The sequence below is a fragment of the Cygnus olor genome, chromosome 4, assembly GCF_009769625.2.
Source record: "Cygnus olor isolate bCygOlo1 chromosome 4, bCygOlo1.pri.v2, whole genome shotgun sequence".
In the NCBI taxonomy this organism is placed as follows: Eukaryota; Metazoa; Chordata; class Aves; order Anseriformes; family Anatidae; genus Cygnus; species Cygnus olor.
The window spans coordinates 45,150,691-45,163,725 of NC_049172.1; the positions used below are offsets into that span (position 1 = coordinate 45,150,691).

Sequence of the window (13,035 nt, forward strand, 5' to 3'; positions counted from 1 at the left end):
AGTTATAGTTTATCAGATCAGCTTTCAGGGCTTGCACTGTAGTGGGGCCCTGAGGCTTCAGAGAAGGGAAAGTTTATGCAGGTCTCCCACAGCATTTCCCATCTCTTCTGCCCAATCCCCTTTAACATAAAACCATACTGTTCTGCCTCCCAGTGCAACTGATTCTTTCTGCCTCTCCAGTCCTTCAGCTTACATAAAAGGAATCTATTTTACGAGGTCATATTTATCCTACTGAGTAGTAGTTTTAGTCATTGGTTTTGATAAATATTTATAATTTGATAGTGCTGGAAAGCTGACAATCAATGCCTACGTGTCCAGTTTTGTGAGGACTGTCTCTGTTCTCAGTCAGGTGATCCAAACAGGTAAATTAGGGAAAGGATTTTGAGGAGATAAAGGAGTAGGAGAGGTGCAAGAACAAAACACACAAATACAGCAAATGTTCAAATAGTTATGGTAGATACCTAAATTGATTCATTTTTATTTGTAGAAAATTACGGAAGAGAGAGGAAATGCTGATAGTTTATAGTTGGAGAAGCAAAAGAAAAAGGAGTACTGCACTAGTTTCAAAAAAAAAAAAAAAAGGGAATCTAGATTTTTTGGATTTTATCTTAATCCCCTCGTTCTGTGAAAGTTTGTCACTGACTTCCATGGGACCTGTAAACAGATCTCTTATCTTCTGGTATACAGTGACATCTACAGAGAATGAAGTACAGGCTGTGGAGCATAGAAAGCAGGGCTTTCCCATTTAGCACCATTTCTTTTGGGCTGTGGATGGCAACAGTTTTTGTTTTATGTATTCACTAGTGTAGACTTGTTACTCTTTTTTTGCTTTTTAAACGCTTGTACATTATTTATCTTTGTAAATTCCTATAAGATCTAGGTATTAAAAAGAAAAAAAAAAGTTTTTTGACTCCAATGGAAATTGACAGTTGGAAATGTAAGAGCAGTTTACACACCCAAACAGAAATGAATTTGTCGTAACAACTGTGTTGTGAAGAAGTAGGTTTGGATGATTTCAGTCTGAGTCTTCATTCAGAAATTATCATATAAAATGGTTTATTATTAGGTACGTTCATTAGTGATGTAATGGTTTAAATTAATTTAAGAAAATACTGAAAGGTAAATGAACATTTCACGTTAAGAAATCAAAAAACGGCTTTCTTTTTCAAGATTTTTCTGTTAGACAAAATCCTTTAGTCTATTGCATGCATTTCTTGGTTAGGCTTAACTTCGTTGATTTTGGGTTTTGTTTTGTTTTGTTTTAAAGTTTTTGCAAGTTTATTAGAAACTAAAAATAGCCAGCCTCTGCAGTATGGTTGTATTGATATTTTATCTTTTATTTCTCTACATAAGATTGGAATACAGTTTTTGTAAAACTTGACAGCATATTATAACTTCATGCACTGCACATAGTCTCAGTGACTTCAAGAAGACCATTTGATGCAGAAAGTTAAACATACGTGCAGATCTTAGTAACCCTTAGGCTACTAGGGCTCTAAAACCACATTACAAAAAGACTTTGTAATAAGTAAATTTTTTAATGAAGCTAAAGGGAGACGAAAGATAAATATTTCCACTCCAGAAATGGAAAGACAAGGAAAAAAAATAATATTTTTATTTCTGCTGTCATTAAAAAGGTAATTTATTAAGTATGTATAAGAATGTTGATACCTAGGCTCTGAACTTTATGGCATTTATTTTTATGATTTTTCTTATTCATGCTTTATAGGTAAAGATCTTAATTTTAATAAGGTATTTCAAAATATGATCATTCGAGGATAATTTTTCTTTGCTCTTGAATACCATTAAATGTATTAGAACAGGGTTTAAATCACTAAAAAATGTGTAGAAATGCATCGGGTGTTGTGTAAGGTGCCTTTTTTTCCCTACCTGTTCAGATACTATATTATTAATGGCAAGTCAGATCCAGGCCTCATTAAATTAATACAGCAGAATGATAATCAGAAAATTGCCAAGTAATGAACAAAACCCAGAAGTTCTAAAACTTAAGTTACTGTGGCTAGTAAGCAGGTTTTATAGCCAAGGCTCTTGTGTCTGAAAAATGACCCTGATAGTTTTCCAGCTGACATTGTGTGTTAATTTGCGTTAAACTCAATTTTCGTAGAAGAAAGAATATGAAGCAATGTGTTATCTTAGTGGAGCGGGAGGGATCACTTAAAACCCACATAGTAAAATCTACTCGTATGTACAAAGATCTTGGCAAAAAGCATCAAATCCTTTGGAGAAATAAATAAGTAAAATAATCGTCTGTGTAAAATATAAACAAACATTAAAATACATGTAAGCAGTGAATGCTAGAAGGACATGTATGATTCTCTAGGTATTCAAAGACTCTTATGCTCCAATAAAAGATAAAAGTGTATAATAGATTAAATATGTCCATTCCATAAGAGACAATAATTTTAAATAAGTGAATATGCTAGTGGAAAAGTTTTAGCGTTCAGGGGTTGTCAGCATTCTTCCTCTTGTAGAGATCTATAATGGGGCCCAACTCTGGATTTATTTTCTTACTCTTACAGTCAGAGATTTTTAGTTAGGGTTGAAGGGAGTAAGAAAAAAAGAAAAAAGAAAAACCACGTTTGTTTATGCTCCATAGAGTTTCACAAATAATTGAACAAACTTCCATTTGTGCAGTGGTTTCAAGTATGACTTTTCTAACATAAATTACAAGTACAGGAATCTTTCAATTGGTGCACAGTTATTACTGCAAGAGGCATCTGGAAAATGTCTTCCATTAGCTGTGGTTTTTGGCAGAGGCTATAAGCAAGCATGGTCAGTGTAATTAAGCTGACAAGTGTTCGAGATACTGTATTTGTTTACTGTGTGTTCTTTCCTTCAGTAAATATTAGTATTTCTTCTAAATCTTCTACTCTAGCTGGTGACCCTGACAGCATTAAACCTTAGTATAGCATGTAACACAGCAGCATTAGGGGGAAGGGCATTTAATTGAAAATATTAGAAGCTTTCATAGTAACTACCTGTTTGGGATAGCTGTATGCAATTGGTGAGTATCAACAAATTTCTCTGAGAAAAGCTCAATCTGATAGAGAAGGCGAAATACCTGACCCCAGCAGATTTCTCCCTTGTGAGCTATAAAAATCCTTTGCTGGAGAAAGTCAGCCTAGAGCCCTGAACTTCCGATGCTTTCAAAGTTTTGTAGGCTCTTTGTATGGATCCTTTATTTCTTTCTGATAAATACCAAAATAGGAAGCTCGTGAGCTTGAAAATTAAGTTCTTTAGGGGACCTACGAGGTTGAACCAGCTGTACTGGCGAATTTGGATAAATGCTGAACAACCATTTCTTGGTCAGGTGAAATCTAACGAGTGTTGAGGCTGAGCAGCAGCTTTCTAGCTCACTTTATTTGGTTTCAAGTTTGCAGTGCTTTTTATAACTTCATGTACCTCTTCATTTAGACACCTCTTTATGTTGTAAACCATGGTGAGACTGGACCAATCTGATGTAACAGGTGCAAAGCTTGCATGTGTCCCTTCATGCAGTTTATTGAAGGTGGAAGAAGGTATCAGTGTGGATTTTGCAATTGTGTAAACGATGGTAAGTGATATTTCTCTGATCTGTGATTCATACAAATTCCATAAAACCAAAAAGGAACCGTATCCCTGAAATGATTTTCCTGACTAGCTGACTTGAAAATAGTTTAGTGAGATGCAGTAGCAAGGGCTATTTCACAAATTAAAAAATAAAATAAAATAGTAAAAATACTTAAAACACTTCTTCTTCAGTTCAATGTTTAAAATAAATATAAGAAAAAATAATGCTAAACCATGAATTCCCAGTCCAGTCTGTTATGGTCAAAAGCTTATTTTTAAATATTATGTCAGCATAGGATACAAAGCTGCTTGTATTGCTAACCAAAAGCAACTTTTGTGTAGAGAAATTAATTTCTTGAAGAAATCTAAATGTTCAGCAAAGAATTATTTAGAACCATGTTAGACTAGTCCTGGCCACGACTGTGGATACAGTGGTTAAATAGCCTATTAATCTTCCTGTGACAAGTGTTGGTTTTCACAGAAGATACCATGCCATATTTGTTCAAGTGTGCTGCATGTGACTCATAACTGTTCTTGTGCTCTTGGCTAAATCCCAGATCTTTGCCAGAAGTAGCCTTTCTAGACATTTGTATCAAGTTGGATTTCCTCAGCTGGATCACAGTGGTATAGTGCTTTCCCTAATACAGTAATCTTTTCAACTCTGAAACGTGAACCTTGACAGGCTCATTCCAACTTCTTTTCTGCCTGAGGCTCAGATGTTTGTGCAAGCATAGCAGATAGCAAATTTCCTAGTTTGTTAGCAATTTAAGCTCTCATAAAGAGAAATTTGAATGTGTTATGAGCATTTTAAGAAAGACATTTCAATTGCAGTATCATTTTCAATCATGCTTTGTATTAGTAGAGTCTTTTATCCAAATTGGAAAGCACTTAAAAACATTAATGAGACCTTAAAATGCCCCAAAAACTAGGTAGATACTCTGCATCCCCTGCTTTTAACAGACAGAAATATAAAAAATAACATTCTAAGTGTGTATTGATTGTGGAAAAAAGCTAAAATGTAGAGGTGACTCTTCCTAGTGTGACTAGCCATTAGACTAGCTGCCTGTAACTTGGTGGAGGCAAAACAACTTGGTTTCTTAATGCTTGCTTTGGAGTTCTACATCCTTTAACTACAGCTACAGAAGGTTCCCGATGTGATGGACTGAAGGCAGCATGCTGTACAGTAGGCCAGGTTTGTGAACATTGCAGAGCTGTTTCCAGTGAAGTTGTAATGTTGCACAAAGCAGCACAGGCTTTAGGAAAAGTGCTGTTTTTAACTCCGGTGATGTGAATTAAGCTTTGAGTAGATGGTGTCTTTCTAACAAAATAGCCATCATTTAATCTGTAGCCTGAGGATAGCAGACTCCTGCCAGTGGAAATAACCTGGGTCAGTTTTACCTACTCAAGCTTAATGGAGTAGAGATAGGAGAAAATTGACATTCATGGGGGAATATGCCGTATTCTCCAAATACAAGAGGAGCTGACATTACTAGAATGTTGTGAGGTTTGTTTGTTTTCTTAAATCAGTGTGAAGAAAAAAACATTATTACCTGGCTAAGTGTTTACACACCTCCTTGATCAATAACAGAGGTGCCTATGTTACCACATGGTAACTATTGAAAGGAGTTGTTGGGTTGTTCCTCTCCACACTGTAAACATTTTTTTTCCTGCTCTTGTATTGGTTTTTAGTCCCGCCACTCTTCTTTCAACATCTGCACCACAGTGGCCAATGGTAGACCATTATGAAAGACCTGAGCTATCTGTGGGATCATATGAATACGTTGCTACTTCGGATTATTGCCGAGTATTTCCAATACACAAAATAATTTATGATTTTACGTCAACACAAACAAAATCCTTTAAATGCCTATGTTGGAGTAAATGCACTTATAAGCTGAATATCAGAGTCCAAGAACATTTTAGAAAATGTATAGATGTGGAGGATTTAAGCTTACAATAACGTTTTGCTCTTTTGTGCTGGAGACTAGCAACAGAAACAAATTGTGTCTCAGTCATGGATCACAAGTCTTCAACTGAGGCGCTGGCTTGGTCCTTGGAAACATTTAGAGGATGTTCAGAAGTTATAGTTCAAATTCTGTGATGTAGTGTTGCTTTTTAGCTGCATGACTTACTAATTTTGCAGACAGACATGCACCTGAATTGCCTTCTCAGCTTTTCAAACCTTAGCATGGGAATTTGAATCTTTTATTGGCATGAGTGGTTTTAGTGTTCTGACCAGTAAGTTATAATGGAATGGGTTCTCTGTCCTAATACTAAATTAGTTAAGAATTTGGTCCAAAGTCTACTCAAGCCACTGGAAGTATTTGTAGTTTATTTTATTAGATAACTGTATTTTGTACTTCCCAAAGCACAAATTATTTAAGCTTTTCAAACTTTTTTACAAAATTTTTCAAAATTCCTAGCATGACCTCACCTGCCCACAGCATGGACATATTTTTTGGTCGTTTCTGAAAGTGGGTGGAATTTTCTTTCTATCAGCGGAATGCGGATATGATAAAATTAGGAAAGGCGGTTCAATCCAACAAAGTACAGTTAACTGTATCCAACTGTATCCAAATCCAACAAGGTACAGTTAACTTCCTCAGACCATCAGATTATTGCTGGTGTACAAAGAAATGAACAGGTTGTTTAATTCTGGTCTCTCACAGGGGTACTGCTTCAAAGTCCAGTGAAATCCCTGAGACTGCCTTTAGAGATTCCATTGACATCTGCAATGGTTTAGTCTAAACAAAAGGAGGTTTAACCTCAGGACAGGAGAGAACTCAGTGGCTGTAGTGGGGCATTATAGAAATAGCGTGGGATCCTTGTTGTAGCTTTGCTGCTTTCTGCAGCTAAGCTTTTGAAAATGTGTATACTGAATAGCTCCATGCCATTTTCACAGTTCTTTTTCTCTATGTGTAACCCTGTGTTCATCATCACAGTCTTGCTTTCAGTGCAGTGAATTTGCCATACAGTTTAAATGAGGGAGCTTCTGTCATAAGCCATCCAGCATGGTTTGTCTTCTTGTTGCAAAGACCTGTCCCATAGATTCAGCAGAATGTTACAAAAAATAAATCTCTGATAAAATCAACACTCACACTGGAAACGTTAAGTCACTGAATTTTAGAGAAGTTAACATTATTTTATAATTATTTTCTCATTTTGCTCCAAGTTAGAAAAGTTTAGTTCTTTTATAAATCAGTTTAAGACAAGAACTGAAAAGCCATTTCCTTTTGCACTTATCAAATGACAAGGATGAACAGCTACAAAAAATGTTAACAAATAACAGCTGTTTTGCATTATTGTGCTCCTGCTAAGCGGATGTGGCAAGAGCACAAGTTCTCATTTCTGCCATATATTTGTAAGAAATTATGCAGGAATTCTTTATAAATAGTGATGTGCTACGAGAGTTCAAAAAGTAGTGTTTGATATGGTTTTTGAAACTAGAATCCAAATACAGAAAACAGAACAGGTTTTAAAAATACTGTCTGGTTTTAGTTGACAAGAGTTAATCTTAATTTACATGATTCAAATGAAGTGAGATCAAGGGTATAATGTTTAATTTTATGTGTTCCAAGGATATGACTGTGAATAAGTCATAATTCAAGGATTAGATTATTTTTTCTTAGGTGGAGTTTTCTGCGGTTTATTTATAATTAGTATAATTTGGTAAGTGGTCAGAAGTCTTTATATGAAGGCAGTGAAATAGCATCTATAACTATAATGGAAAAGTTGTCCTGAATTTGACACCAGGTAATGACCACTACTCATCTTAATGAAAATTAAAAAAACTGAACTTAAGTGTATAGCTAGGCCCATGATGCTAGAGTACTATGTGCACTCTATATGATCTTCCTGGGTACACCTGTAAGCATTATATTGCTTTGTTTATAAACAAAATAAAACAATCATCATCTTGTTAGTTACAGAAGCTTGGTCAGTAGTGTATATCACAGTATGTATGCTACTTACATGTCTCTTATGTACGACTGTGGCTAAGAAGCTGTGCCAAAAGGAATCCATACCAGTCTGAGTCACTGCTGTGTATGTAGCAGTTGGATACATTGAGCATTACCCTCTAGTGTTTTAATTATCTTACAGAAAATCAGCTTATTCCTGAAAGTACAGTTTTCTTATCTGTCCAGAGCGTACTGGGGCATGAGAAAGCAAGACAGAGAGGATGCAGATGAACACTTAGTGCTACTAAGGACTGAAGTATTTTAATTCTGGTTCACTACCTAAGTCACATTTTCTGTTTCCAGATTGGTTAGAAATTGCCTAACAGTTTTTAGAGGCAAATGTTAACAAAAACTGAATTTAAGCATTCCTGTTAACAAAATGGTATTGCGTAAGCATATATGGAATACAGAAACAAATTTGTTTAAACACTTGAATTCCAATAGAAAATGCTAGTGTTTCATCTTATCTAATAAACTGTTATCCTTTACATATTTTATTCTATTAGGATCTATTTTCCAGTAGTACAGTTTTATTGCAAGAATGGTGCTTACCCAATACATGCCATCTTTCTCTAATAATTACTCTTTCTAATTCATAGCATTTTTCAAATGACTAAACACAGTATTTAGATTGCCTTATGGTACCTTTTGTAAATCTTTTTGACATAACAGGACACTGTCTAATTTTCCCTGTGAATATTTTTTTCCATAGAATAACAAGCCTCCAAATCCACCAGCTTATATCTTCATGATTGATGTATCATACAGAAATATAAACAGTGGCCTAGTTAAACTCATATGTGAGGAACTGAAGACTCTGCTAGATAAGCTTCCAAGGTAAAGAAACATACGTGTGTTTTGCTTAATGTACCATACTGCAGTTTTCAAGAAGCTATGCATGTTGACAGGTAAAACCAAGAAAGTACAAAAAATGACAAAATTTACAACACAGTCATTTTTGAGGTGATAGTGACCAAATGTTAATTTTAAAATTGCTGGCAGTTTTTGAAAAACTTAGATTGATACCTGGGTTTACTATATGAACAGAAGGAATGTGTTGTACTGATCGAACATGCAGCATTCTTTCTTTTCTTTTCCTGTACTGACCTCTAGTGGTGTTACCAGCTAAGTCCCAGCTTGTAGTTTTGACTTTACTTGCCGTAGTTCTGTTTACTGCAGTGCTGCTTTTCTCGTTAGATTAAGCAGAGAAATACCACAAACCAGAATCTCAAGAAAGTAAAGTCTCTCTAAAGCCAGTGTTGGTGGGTTTTATCTTTAGCTCTTTTTTGTTAATCAGCAGAACTCTTAGCTTGCTTTGTTGTGAGATTTTTCTACCCTGGTATGTATCTGAGAGGGGAGCAAATCTTGTAGGCTACTGACATTCTGTTAAATATGGCATGTTTGCTATGTCAGTATTAAACGTGTAGTAGTACTATTACTACTGATCTGTATTAATCACAGTATATTACTTTCATGTAGTTTCGTGTAGTTTTTAGTATATGTTTAGTGCAGTTTTCATTAACATTTAAGTAATGTTGACAGTTAAATGAAAGCAGTGGAAGTCAGACTGAAAAAATTAAGTAGACAAGGTGTTTCTTAGCTGAGGCATACATAAGGATTGAAGAGCATACAGAAAGAAAATGCATTCCAAATAGCAGTATTTGTAGAGGGAGAACAGGCTTAAGAAACAGAGGGAGCAAAGTGAGGAAGAGTGGGAGACAAGATCCTTGAGATAATCTGGGATATGTTAAAAATCTTTTTATCCTGTGTGCTTGTTGGATCTCTGTACATGAAAGAAATTCCAGTTCAGTGTTGGGAGTTAGTTTGTCAGATGCCCATGTAAGACCATCCCTTGAGCACTTTGTCATTGAAGATTACACTGAAGACACGAGTGTTTGATACTGTCCTGCACATATCTCAGAGCTTTCTATCAGGATTGGTCATGACTCTGAATATAATAAAAGGCCGTGAGCATAGTAGCAAAAAACAATTGGCAGTTTAGGAACACCTAGTCTTGAATAGAGAAAGTAAAGGAAAAATGAAAGCAAGTGTATCTACATCACAAGAAATAACATACTCATTTCCTCACAAGCACTCTGTAGGTATCTACTGCTAAATACCCTGTTTGCATGGACAAAGTTTTCACGTCCACTGAAAAAAGCAGAATAAATAAATAAATAAAGGGCAGGCCCATGGGTTTCTTCAGAGCGGTCTGTTGCCTTTAAACAATATGAATTAAAAATAATCAGGCACTCACTCCACCAGCATTTGTGGTGAAACTTTTATTTTGGTGCTAAGACATGAACTTCACTGTGTGTTCATTTTCTGTTGCTGAAGAAAGACACCTGCAAAAATATTCTGCTGTTATCACATGAGGTGAAAACATCATGCTGGGAATTCACCCTGTGCTCAGATTTCCGGGAGCCCAAATTCTTTAAGAGGAAAGACTTCTGGTTAACAGAGCAATGTGTGTAACAAAAAGGCCACTGGTATAGCGGCTTGTGGCAGGTAAGCCTGTGAGAATGGCTGAGAAGTGAGAAGTTAAAGCTAGCAAATAATGGATTAAGTTAGGTGTCTAGAGACTTTGTGTTAAAAGGGCTTTATGCTTCTGCAGATTTGCAGCACAGCAGAAAACACATTATTTGCTTGCTAGAAGTTTTAGGGCAAACACTTTCAAATTTAGATGTTCTAAACCATAACACTGATTCTCTATTTAAAGAAATACAGAGAAATATGTTTACAGAAGTTGTGCTTCTGACCTCAGAAAATCAGGCTATTTGTACCAGTATGATTTTTAGACATACAACTTAAAAACATTTCAGTACATTTGATTCAGACATCTCATTCTGAGACGTTAAAAAGAACTAAGTATGTTAGTTGCACAGGCAATCAGCTGCTGTGTTTGACAAGTGATCTTTAAAACAATGATAGAAGAAATCAAATTGTATAAAGTGTGCAGACTGCCACACTGTAAGGAGCAGTGTCTGATGAAATTGTCCCAAATACCTGCTGTGTAAAAGTGTTGGAACCAGTAGGATGACGCAGCTATTTCTCCTTGACGTAGAAAAGTGCTGTATGTGCCTAAAGTTAGTAATAACTTGTCCTGAATGCTCCCTGTTAATCACGTTACTTAGAAAATAGTAGTGTCTGATTGCTAGGAGTGATTAGAGACTTGCATTCAGAAAGGATGCATCTATTTGAGTTAGAGGATCTTGGAGAGATTATTTAAAATGCTTCTTTACGGAATGTGTTCATACAGAATATTGGTTTGTTTTAAATTAAAGGTAGTCCCTTTCTCATCCAGCTGTTTCCACAAAACAGGAATAGTGGATTAGCATTCTTTATTGACATGAGTGTTAAAGATCGTAGACATGAAAAATCGTTTCCCTCCCAAGCTCAAGGTTTTAGATGAAGCTTGTAAAACTAAGAGAATGTGCTATTTTAGAAGTAATTAAGACTGATTTTTGGAATACGATTGCCTTTTACTAAACTTAGGGCTGCAAACCTGGTCTCATTAGTCTTATTAATGATACTGCTACTAATGACACAGTAACTAGTGCTTAGGGGAGTTACCTCCTGAAAAACAGCTCCTGAGCTCGCTGCTTGCAGTGTTCTTGCAGGTGTAGCTCATGGCAGCAGTTTGTGAGCTTTAGTTGGCCTGGGAACACACTAGGAATAACGAGAAATTTCTATAGTACGTTTTCTGCATGATGCACAGCCGAGGGATCCAAGACCTTTTGCTGCTTAAAAGCAGTCCTGCCAAAGCAGAAGATTGAGCCACCGAACTCTGAAAGTCACCAGACATTCATTATTCAAGCCTAGTAACTGTTCTCTCCAGGCATTGATCATTAGTGTCACTGAATTACAATGTATTCTAAATAAAGCTGATTTTCTGATTGTGTCTTGTAAAGGATTGTCCTATTCCCTCTTTTCCATGTTTTGAAGACATGGTCTATTCTTTATCTTAGATACTCTTGCCTGCTTGAATGGGATGCACAGTTGTTAGGGTTGACTTTAATATATATTAAAAAATAAAATAAAATTACAACAGTTGATTTAATATGGTTGTTTTAATTTGACCTGAGGCAAAGACTGGGGCAATTACATCTGGTTGGTTGTTTGGTTTGTTGCTCCCAGTACAGATAATGATCTGAAAGCAGCCCTGCATTTCAAAGGAATGCTTTCATTGCAAGGCCAGAGTTTCAAAATTATAACCACTTGTTTTTTGTTTTTCTCACAGAGAAGAGCAAGAAGAATCCTCAGCAATTCAAATTGGTTTTGTCACTTACAACAAGGTCCTCCACTTCTTTAATGTACAAAGCAACTTAGCTCAGCCTCAGATGACGGTGGTCTCGGATGTTGGAATTTTTGTTCCTTTGCTGGATGGTTTCCTTGTTAACTCTCAGGAATCACGATCTGTTGTTAACAAGTAAAGTACAATAATTCCATATCTGAATAAGAGTTGAATGCTTAGAATAGGCATTTTCCCTTTAGTCAATTGTGTTACAGGGTTTTGGAGGATGCATGAATTTGTTGAAATGCTTTACAAGTCAGCAGATGCATCAAGTCCTGTATTTCCACCTCTGAGAGGAAGCAAAAGTGGTAGCAGCAACTCACAATGCTGAATCTGAAAGCCTGTTTAGACCAGCTGTGAGCCAGGCATCTTCAACTCTGCTTTGTCAGAAGTGGGAGGGCGGGTTGCGGCTTTGTGCCATGTTGCACGTTTTTCCTGGTTTTCCTCCTATATATGTGATGGACACCTAGCTATGACCTAAAGACTCTTAAGCCTTTATCCATACCAGAACTCCTTTATTTTTAGCTATTTTTGATTTAATGCATGTTCCTTTATGTTACCAGCTTTGCAATGATGCATTTCAATAGAATTTTAAAATTCATGTTTCATTTTATTCTGGCTGGAATCCTAAGAAATCAAAAATTTTAAGTGTAAACTTGCATTGTAAAGAACTTCCTCTATGAAGACTTGTTATGTCACATATTTGGGGATTATCCCAAATACGCTAACCAGTTGAGACACTGAACCTTTCTTCTTTCATAGCTTGTTGGACCAGATTCCAGAGATGTTTGCAGACACTAATGAGAGTGAGACCATCTTTGCTTCTGTTATCCAGGCTGGCATGGAGGCACTAAAGGTTAGAACGTTCCTCTCTGTAAAAGTAGTTCTTTAATTAGGACAAGACTTGATAACCTACAGGTTGCTAAAGACCAGTGCCAAATCCTTCTACAAATCATAATGGGAAATTAGAAAAAAATCACTGATTGTTTCCAGCACTGATGTCCCATTATTGTAACAGCACGTTTGAATTCTTTTGTTTAGAAACAACTGACAGGTGTAACACCTGTTTCCAGATTCTCCTCATTGAGGGAAGCCAGTCATAGAATCATAGAATCATTTAGGTTGGAAAAGACCAGTCCCTGGAGTCATTTTCTTATTCAGCATTTAAGAGATAAGAAGGTGTTTAGTCACTACAGCATGTTTAATATAATT

General features: G+C 36.1%; 1 pseudogene; it reads left to right on the top strand.

Moving 5' to 3' along the window:
* LOC121069967 overlaps positions 1-13,035 on the top strand; it is a 51,254-nt pseudogene that overhangs the window by 31,258 nt on the left and 6,961 nt on the right.